Genomic DNA, 10,645 nt, shown 5'->3' with positions numbered 1-10,645 from the left:
GACGAAGGAGTTGGCGATGCGCCGAGATTGGTTGTGTTGAACGTTGGTTGTTGTTTATTCCATAAACCCTAGATACATATTTATAGTCCAGGGGACTTTCTAATTGAGGCGTGCACCAAACCGTGCACGGGCAAAACTCTAACTTCTAAACTAAGATGCGATCTAACATGTTATAGATACACGGGCAATTTAGCCCAACTTGGTACAAAAGGCCGATTCATGTACTTCTTTCGTGTATATTCTTCAAATCCATCTTCAATCGCGGCCCACCTCTGATCTGGTCAAATTCTGGTGATAACACATGCCCCCCTGGTTTTGGAAATGACATTTCCAAAATCATTACGCCTTTCTTTCGTCGGGTCATGTCGTGGCAGAGCAAAAACTGCTGCAGAATCCTTCATCATGATGCCTTGCCCCTTCCGCTTCCACGCGGCCTGCGAAAATTTTCTGCCGGGCACCACTTCCTCGGGAACTGCTGTGGCATTGAATCTCCCGCATATCCCCTTTATTTAACCGTTTTACACAGTTTTGCTTCTTCATCCCCTTCGCATTAGCACCCAAAAAACCCTTCTGCGCCACCATGTCTTCCTCCTCCTCATCCTCCTCCGACCTTTCCTATGGGTCCTCCTCCTCCCGCGAGACGCCGCCGGACATCCGCGCCCCAGAAGAATGGGACCTGGAAGACCACGCCTCCTCCATCTGGTCCGAAGACGACCGGTCCCCGACCGGCGGGGATGAAGATCTTCAGTTCCTCGCCGACGGGGAACTGGAGTCGGAAAGCGAAGACGACCGGTTCCCCTGGGACGGCTGCCCCACCTCTGAAGAAGAGGAAAAGGAAGACGACGACGACGACGACGACTCCCTCGAGGGCTACCCGCCAGCGAAACGCCTCCGCATGTGGTGGGACGACGACAGCAGCGACGATGACGACGGGGATGAAGCTCCCATAGAGGGCTACAGGAGTAGCGACGAGGAGCCTATCGGCAGCGGTGCCGATGAGAGTTCCAAGGATGACGACGAGGGCAGTGATGGCCCGTAGATTAGGGTCTGCTAGTATAGGCTTAGCAGTAGTAGATTGGTCAATAGACCCTTCTTTTGTTCTTTCTTCTCTGAGCAATCGGCTCTTTCTTTGTAAGAAACCCTGTTTAATGAAGAAGTTTCTCTAATTCAATTTTGCCGATTTGTCCCTTTAGCCAATGCGTGATGAGCCGATAGCAACGCATCGGCCCTTTCAAATCTACCCTTCAACTCCTCCACCGATGATTTCGAGATCTGGTGGACAATGTGAAGCCCTCAAAAGAGCCCTTAAATTTCTCCCACCGGTTCCGCGATCCTCTTCCGTGAGTACTCATCATTTTGTGAAGAAGGTTGCAACGAAAGATCAGCCGATGGTACCCCAATCGGCTCCTCAATAGAGCATCTACCGGGCTCGTTGCCCCCGAGTCTCAGCCAAGGCGAAACAGAGACGAGGATACGCAAATTAGCTGAATGGACCTGGGCTTGATTATGTCTGAGGGAGATCTCATGCAGAGCCAGCCGATTTGAGCTAAATCGGCTCTCCAGAGGAGAGGACCTTCGGGGTGAGTTACCCTCGAGTTTCTTCAGTCCACTTCTCGCACCTTGCTGGTCAGATCGGCTCCTTTCCTTCGGCGGATTTGATGCGACCCATCCTTAACCTGATCTGCCCACCCATGCTGCTCTTGGTCATGACCCCTCAAACTTGCTCCATTGAGCCTCTGCTTACAACAGCTGTACCTCTTAAGTCGATGGCCATGCATCGGCTGTGCTTAAAAAAAATTTGAATTTTTTACCGGCCGCTTTATGTATCGGCCCCCATACTTCAATACCCATCATCGAAGGATATCTTGAGCTGCTGGGCATTGGGAAGACACTTTATCTTCATATCCTCGTGTTGTATCCATGTAGGTGCCCCCCGAGCCGATTCTGCCAGGTAACTGCTGAAATCGGCTCTATGATTAGCCAAGGCACTCTATGTGAACGTCGGCTCTGTTAGGACCAGTGTGCACTTCTTCCAACTCATTAACCGACGAAACCTCATTGCCTATTAGATTTGGCGTTGAACCAAGGCAGGACGGATGGTGAGGATAACTTTGGCCGATTGCTGGAATCGGCCTCCACGTTGCTTGCTCGATGAAGGTTTTTGCTTCCTTCAGAAATCTTCGGGGGCCGATCCCAAGGACCGGCCTCGCCATACTTGCTCATTGGTTTGTTCTTGCTACTCGGTCAGGCCGGTGGATAAGACCAGCCCAACCTCTGACTTTATCACGTTGATGCGCTTGCAGTCGTTGAAACCGGGTGCCTCGTGTAATCCCGGAGTACCAAACTCCGTTGGAAGGACGAGCACCATGTTTGTGCCAGCCGATGTTTCATCATCGGCTTTCCTTTGCTTGGGGCGCCACTCTTTTCTTTGTGGCCGACCTTCTTCGTCCAGGGTTCGCTGAATTTTAGCGGCCAGATCAGGCCGCGCCTTCCTCAACGTGTGTAGGTATAACCTTTCAGCTTCCTCCAATCCACGTAGTCGCTGAACCCTTCGCTTCTGGGAACGGCTGAGCCCATCAGGGCACCACCTTGGCCGATGATACCTGTCTTCATCATCATCATCGTCCTCAAGTTCCTCGAGATCTTCCACCCGAGCAGGCTCAACCTGTCTGTTCCGAGGCGGGAGAGGCCCTAGACGTTTGAACACGGACACGTTAGCTGCATCCCTCTTCCTTTGTCTGCATTCTGGGCAATTGCCGATTGTACGCAATCGGCTCATTCCTGAATCCCAGCAGTGTCTGAAGAAGGGGCAGTCCCAGTGCCTATCCACGTCGTCTTGCTCCCTCGGCTTCTCCTTGGCGTAGCGCTCATATCGCTGCTCATCGTGATCATGCCGACGACGTCTCCTGTTGTCTCTAGCCATCCGATCTTTGTCATCATCGTCGCTGGACCGTCGGCGTTGGTCATACTGACTCACATACTTGTTGAGGAGGTGATCAGAGAGGGGTATCTTATGTTCTTCACTTCTCCCTCTGTGACGTAGCGCTTGCCGTCGTGGCGGAGCCGATCACGTGGAGCGGCTTCCTCTGTGTCTTTGCTATGAGAGCAGCTGCCCTCATCGTCTTTGTTGCGGTCAGAAACCCACCGTCGAGCAACGACTGGCAACACCGTAGAGCCGGGAACAACTAGGGCTGCGGCTGGCCCTAGTCCCTCAGAGCGACGGCCCGCAAAGCCTTCTGGTCACACGCCCGATGCTGTCGCAAGGGCGTGCCACCTGACCTATACCTGGTCAGGAAGGTGTGGATGATGCCTCGCTTAGTTTCCTGCAGGGCACACACGTAAACATTAAATACGAGCCTCGATCGGCTCTCAGGTTATCCTGTGAATCGGCTCAAAGAGCCGATCCACCCATGATTCGTACAAGGTGTCCGAATATATGGTGGTCCTGCTTGATCAAGATAAAGTTAAAGCGATCTACGACGATTTAGGGTTTTCACCGCATAATCGGATCATCCTACTCACGATTGGGCCTCGCGCTCGCGTACGGTGATCGTAAGCCGATCCTAGATAGGGCCTAAAAACCAACACGAGGTTGATCCTCGGAACGTCCTGTCTAGGGCTAGCAAACTACACCCTACACGCCGTTGGATCCTCCAACCCATTGTAAGGCCTAACTATTGCGGATATTAAACTAATCCTTGAAGAATCAAGGAGCAACCGTAACGGATCGGATCTACTAAACAATGATCAAGCGGGGTGCCGCCCCTACACCTGAGATAGGTGTAAGGGCGGCTAGATGCATAAGGGTCGCACTACGACAAGCATATGATATGAAGAACAATGCTAACCCTAACGCATCTAAGATAACTACGTTGCTCGCCATCAAAAAGGCTTCGAGCACGAGCAACGCATGAACAACGTGGATAGGCTTCGCTGCCTAGATCGCAAGATGCGATCTAGGCAGCATGGTGCTTACCGGAGAAACCCTCGAGACGAAGGAGTTGGCGATGCGCCGAGATTGGTTGTGTTGAACGTTGGTTGTTGTTTATTCCATAAACCCTAGATACATATTTATAGTCCAGGGGACTTTCTAATTGAGGCGTGCACCAAACCGTGCACGGGCAAAACTCTAACTTCTAAACTAAGATGCGATCTAACATGTTACAGATACACGGGCAATTTAGCCCAACTTGGTACAAAAGGCCGATTCATGTACTTCTTTCGTGTATATTCTTCAAATCCATCTTCAATCGCGGCCCACCTCTGATCTGGTCAAATTCTGGTGATAACACATGCCCCATGGTTTTGGAAATGACATTTCCAAAATCATTACGCCTTTCTTTCGTCGGGTCATGTCGTGGCAGAGCAAAAAACTGCCGCAGAATCCTTCATCATGATGCCTTGCCCCTTCCGCTTCCACGCGGCCTGCGAAAATTTTCTGCCGGGCACCACTTCCTCGGGAACTGCTGTGGCATTGAATCTCCCGCATATCCCCTTTATTTAACCGTTTTACACAGTTTTGCTTCTTCATCCCCTTCGCATTAGCACCCAAAAACCCTTCTGCGCCACCATGTCTTCCTCCTCCTCATCCTCCTCCGACCTTTCCTATGGGTCCTCCTCCTCCCGCGAGACGCCGCCGGACATCCGCGCCCCAGAAGAATGGGACCTGGAAGACCACGCCTCCTCCATCTGGTCCGAAGACGACCAGTCCCTGACCAGCGGGGATGAAGATCTTCAGTTCCTCGCCGACGGGGAACTGGAGTCGGAAAGCGAAGACGACCGGTTCCCCTGGGACGGCTGCCCCACCTCTGAAGAAGAGGAAAAGGAAGACGACGACGATGACGACGACTCCCTCAAGGGCTACCCGCCAGCGAAACGCCTCCGCATGTGGTGGGACGACGACAACAGCGACGATGAAGACGGGGATGAAGCTCCCATAGAGGGCTACGGGAGTAGCGACGAGGAGCCTATCGGCAGCGGTGCCGATGAGAGTTCCAAGGATGACGACGAGGGCAGTGATGGCCCGTAGATTAGGGTCTGCTAGTATAGGCTTAGCAGTAGTAGATTGGTCAATAGACCCTTCTTTTGTTCTTTCTTCTCTGAGCAATCGGCTCTTTCTTTGTAAGAAACCCTGTTTAATGAAGAAGTTTCTCTAATTCAATTTTGCCGATTTGTCCCTTTAGCCAATGCGTGATGAGCCGATAGCAACGCATCGGCCCTTTCAAATCTACCCTTCAACTCCTCCACCGATGATTTCGAGATCTGGTGGACAATGTGAAGCCCTCAAAAGAGCCCTTAAATTTCTCCCACCAGTTTCCGCGATCCTCTTCCGTGAGTACTCATCATTTTGTGAAGAAGGTTGCAACGAAAGATCAGCCGATGGTACCCCAATCGGCTCCTCAATAGAGCATCTACCAGGCCTGTTGCCCCCCGAGTCTCAGCCAAGGCGAAACAGAGACGAGGATACGCAAATTAGCTGAATGGACCTGGGCTTGATTATGTCTGAGGGAGATCTCATGCAGAGCCAGCCGATTTGAGCTAAATCGGCTCTCCAGAGGAGAGGACCTTCGGGGTGAGTTACCCCCGAGTTTCTTCGATCCACTTCTCGCACCTTGCTCGGTCGGATCGGCTCCTTTCCTTCGGCGGATTTGATGCGACCCATCCTTAACCTGATCTGCCCACCCATGCTGCTCTTGGTCATGACCCCTCAAACTTGCTCCATTGAGCCTCTGCTTACAACAGCTGTACCTCTTAAGTCGATGGCCATGCATCGGCTGTGCTTAAATTTTTTTTGAATTTTTTACCGGCCGCTTTATGTATCGGCCCCCATACTTCAATACCCATCATCGAAGGATATCTTGAGCTGCTGGGCATTGGGAAGACACTTTATCTTCATATCCTCGTGTTGTATCCATGTAGGTGCCCCCCGAGCCGATTCTCGCCGAGTAACTCGCTGAAATCGGCTCTATGATTAGCCAAGGCACTCTATGTGAACGTCGGCTCCGTTAGGACCAGTGTGCACTTCTTCCAACTCATTAACCGACGAAACCTCATTGCCTATTAGATTTGGCGTTGAACCAAGGCAGGACGGATGGTGAGGATAACTTTGGCCGATTGCTGGAATCGGCCTCCACGTTGCTTGCTCGATGAAGGTTTTTGCTTCCTTCAGAAATCTTCGGGGGCCGATCCCAAGGACCGGCCTCGCCATACTTGCTCATTGGTTTGTTCTTGCTACTCGGTCAGGCCGGTGGGTAAGACCAGCCCAACCTCTGACTTTATCACGTTGATGCGCTTGCAGTCGTTGAAACCGGGTGCCTCGTGTAATCCCGGAGTACCAAACTCCGTTGGAAGGACGAGCACCATGTTTGTGCCAGCCGATGTTTCATCATCGGCTTTACTTTGCTTGGGGCGCCACTCTTTTCTTTGTGGCCGACCTTCTTCGTCCAGGGTTCGCTGAATTTTAGCGGCCAGATCAGGCCGCGCCTTCCTCAACGTGTGTAGGTATAACCTTTCGGCTTCCTCCAATCCACGTAGTCGCTGAACCCTTCGCTTCGGGAACGGCCGAGCCCATCGGGGCACCACCTTGGCCGATGATACCTGTCTTCTTCATCATCATCGTCCTCAAGTTCCTCGAGATCTTCCACCCGAGCAGGCTCAACCTCGTCCGTTCCGAGGCGGGAGAGGCCCTAGACGTTTGAACACGGACACGTTAGCCGCATCCCTCTTCCTTTGTCTCGCATTCCGGGCAATTGCCGATTGTAGGCAATCGGCTCATTCCTGAATCCCAGCAGTGTCTGAAGAAGGGGCAGTCCCAGTGCCTATCCACGTCGTCTTGCTCCCTCGGCTTCTCCTTGGCGTAGCGCTCATATCGCTCCTCATCGTGATCATGCCGACGACATCTCCTGTTGTCTCTAGCCATCCGATCTTTGTCATCATCGTCGCTGGACCGTCGGCGTTGGTCATACTGACTCACATACTTGTTGAGGAGGTGATCAGAGAGGGGTCGCTGATATCTTATGTTCTTCACTTCTCCCTCTGTGACGTAGCGCTTGCCGTCGTGGCGGAGCCGATCGCGTGGAGCGGCTTCCTCTGTGTCTTTGCTATGAGAGCAGCTGCCCTCATCTCCGTCCTTACCAGAGTGGTGCCCAGGTCCCACCATGTTGATATTGCATGAGAAATCTGGCTGGCACCCTTCATGGTAAGTATACTCCACCATGTTAACGGCGGGGAAGGGGTGTGTGTCGACCTTCATGGCGTACTGGTTAAAAATTAGCCGTCCTTTTTCTATCGCCATTTGGATCTGCTGACGCCACACCCTGCAGTCGTTGGTGGTGTGGGAGAACGTATTATGCCATTTGCAGTATGGCTTTCCGTTCAGCTCCTGCACCGTGGGGATCTTGTGGCCTTCGGGTACCTTCAGCTGCTTCTCCGCGAGTAAGAGGTCGAAAATTTGTTCAGCTTTGGTCACGTCGAAGTCGAACCCTTTTGGGGGACCTTGTGGCTTAACCCACTTACAGGACACGGGGCTTGCCGTCCGAGTCCATTCAGCCACTGCTACCTCCTGATCTCCCATAGCACCTTCATCCTCGTCTGCCTCAACCAGGACTACCGCACGCTTGAATTTATCCTGGTAAACATCTGGGTGGCGCTGTTCATATGCTGACAGCCTTCTGCACCATGTGCGCCAACGAAGGGTAGTCTGCTTGGGAGGCCACGTCCTTGATAGATGATGAGAGACCCACCACCGCCAACTCGACTGCTTCTTTTTCACTTACGTGAACCGAATAGCATCGGTTCCTAATGGTCCTGAAGCGCTGGATGTATTCTGCCACTGTTTCCCCGCGCTTCTGTCGTACTTGCGCAAGATCGGCAATACCAGCCTCGGAAGCTTCTGAGTGATACTGAAGGTGGAACTGCTCTTCCAACTGCTTCCAAGTCCGGACTGAGTTCGGTGGCAGCGATGTGTACCACCCGAAAGCCGATCCCGTGAGGGACCGTGCGAAGAACCTCACACGCAGCTCGTCCGATGCTGAGATAGTGCCCAGCTGTGCCAAATATCGGCTCACATGCTCGATGGAGCTGGAACCATCCGATCCACTAAACTTTGTAAAGTCGTGGAGCCGATATTTGGGAGGTAGCGGGATCAATTCGTACTCGTTGGGGTACGGCTTGGTATAGCCGATTGTCCTCCTTTTCGGCATCATGCCGAACTGGTCTTTTAGGATCGTACAAATCTCATCCGCGGTGATGGCCGAAGGCGTTGGACCCTGAAGATTCGCCGGGGTGGCATACTTGGCCAGCCATGCTTGCTTTTCCAGTTCTGAGCCAACTGCAGGAGCTGAGCTCTGGAGGTTTGTCTGAGTGGCGTACTTCGCCATCCACGTTTGCTTCTCAAGATCCGCTCCCGACGTTCCTCCTGCTGTTCCGGGGCCCCTCGCTGTTGCAGCTCGGCTCGAGAGTGTCCGAGTCATCGCAGCTCGGCACGTATGCGCACGTGTATCCGTGCGGGATTTCCTTGGGCGCCTCATGCAGGAATTGGTAGTCACTTGGGTCACCACCAATCTTGTAGACGACGTAGGCCGATGAGTTCGGCACTTCTGGCGCTGCCAACGCGAACGGCAGCGGCGGACGGGAGTGGAGTGGCATCTCTCCTTGGTGCGTCCCCAGCGCCGGTCCTGACGGAGAGTACCGATGGCTCATGATTTCCTGGATCACGCGAAGAGCGACACGCTCCAAAGTGTTCACCAGGCTCTCAGAATGGCGGTGCAGCGAATGAGCCACCATGAAGTTGATCTCTCGACGCAGCGACCTGGTGCGTTCTTCGACGGGGAGGACAGGTCCACTCCATCGAGCGCGCCTTCGGTGAGAACCCCTTCCACCTGATGCCATGGGAGCGGGTTCTGTGGAAAGAGCCGATGAGGTCGGCTTCGAGGACTGCCTTGATCTCGTCGTGCTTCTTCTTGAGCTCGTCAGTCAGGTCCTCATACTTGACCGGAGTGCTTTCCGTCATCTCGGAAGTAGATGGCGATGCGGTGGATGTCGAAGATTGTCCCACCGGGCGTGCCAGAATGTGTTGCGGTCAGAAACCCACCGTCGAGCAACGACTGGCAACACCGTAGAGCCGGGAACAACTAGGGCTGCGGCTGGCCCTAGTCCCTCGGAGCGACGGCCCGCAAAGCCTTCGGTCACACGCCCGATGCCGTCGCAAGGGCGTGCCACCTGACCTATACCTGGTCGGGAAGGTGTGGATGATGCCTCGCTTAGTTTCCTGCAGGGCACACACGTAAACATTAAATACGAGCCTCGATCGGCTCTCGGGTTATCCTCGTGAATCGGCTCAAAGAGCCGATCCACCCATGATTCGTACAAGGTGTCCGAATATATGGTGGTCCTGCTTGATCAAGATAAAGTTAAAGCGATCTACGACGATTTAGGGTTTTCACCGCATAATCGGATCATCCTACTCACGATTGGGCCTCGCGCTCGCGTACGGTGATCGTAAGCCGATCCTAGATAGGGCCTAACAACCAACACGAGGTTGATCCTCGGAACGTCCTGTCTAGGGCTAGCAAACTACACCCTACACGCCGCTGGATCCTCCAACCCTTTGTAAGGCCTAACTATTGCGGATATTAAACTAATCCTTGAAGAATCAAGGAGCAACCGTAACGGATCGGATCTACTAAACAATGATCAAGCGGGGTGCCGCCCCTACACCTGAGATAGGTGTAAGGGCGGCTAGATGCATAAGGGTCGCACTACGACAGCATATGATATGAAGAACAATGCTAACCCTAACGCATCTAAGATAACTACGTTGCTCGCCATCAAAAAGGCTTCAGCACGAGCAACGCATGAACAACGTGGATAGGCTTCTGCTGCCTAGATCGCAAGATGCGATCTAGGCAGCATGGTGCTTACCGGAGAAACCCTCGAGACGAAGGAGTTGGCGATGCGCCGAGATTGGTTGTGTTGAACGTTGGTTGTTGTTTATTCCATAAACCCTAGATACATATTTATAGTCCAGGGGACTTTCTAATTGAGGCGTGCACCAAACCGTGCACGGGCAAAACTCTAACTTCTAAACTAAGATGCGATCTAACATGTTACAGATACACGGGCAATTTAGCCCAACTTGGTACAAAAGGCCGATTCATGTACTTCTTTCGTGTATATTCTTCAAATCCATCTTCAATCGCGGCCCACCTCTGATCTGGTCAAATTCTGGTGATAACAGTCTTGCGGTAGGAAATTTTTTGTTTTCTATGCTACGAACCCCATCAAATTTGTGTTGGTGACTACAGGCCGATCAGTTTGGTTCATAGTATAGCCAAGATCGTCACGAAGGCTATGGCCATCCGTTTGTCAGAGGTGCTGCCCAGACTAGTGGATCAGAACCAGAGCGCGTTTGTCAGGGGGAGGTCGATCCAAGACAACTTCTTCATGGTACAGCAGTCCATCCGTAGCCTGCACCGTAGACGGATCCCCGCTCTCATGCTGAAATGTGATATGGCAAAGGCTTTCGATTCGGTGTCCTGACCGTTCCTGATTCAGATCCTGCAACACCGGGGGTTCGGGCCTCGCTGGATTGCCCGGCTTATCACTCTTCTCTCTACTGCAAGCACGAGGGTTTTGATCAACGGTG

The sequence above is a fragment of the Lolium rigidum genome, chromosome 1 (assembly GCF_022539505.1).
Source record: "Lolium rigidum isolate FL_2022 chromosome 1, APGP_CSIRO_Lrig_0.1, whole genome shotgun sequence".
Taxonomy (NCBI): Eukaryota; Viridiplantae; Streptophyta; class Magnoliopsida; order Poales; family Poaceae; genus Lolium; species Lolium rigidum.
This window is presented reverse-complemented; position numbering follows the sequence as displayed.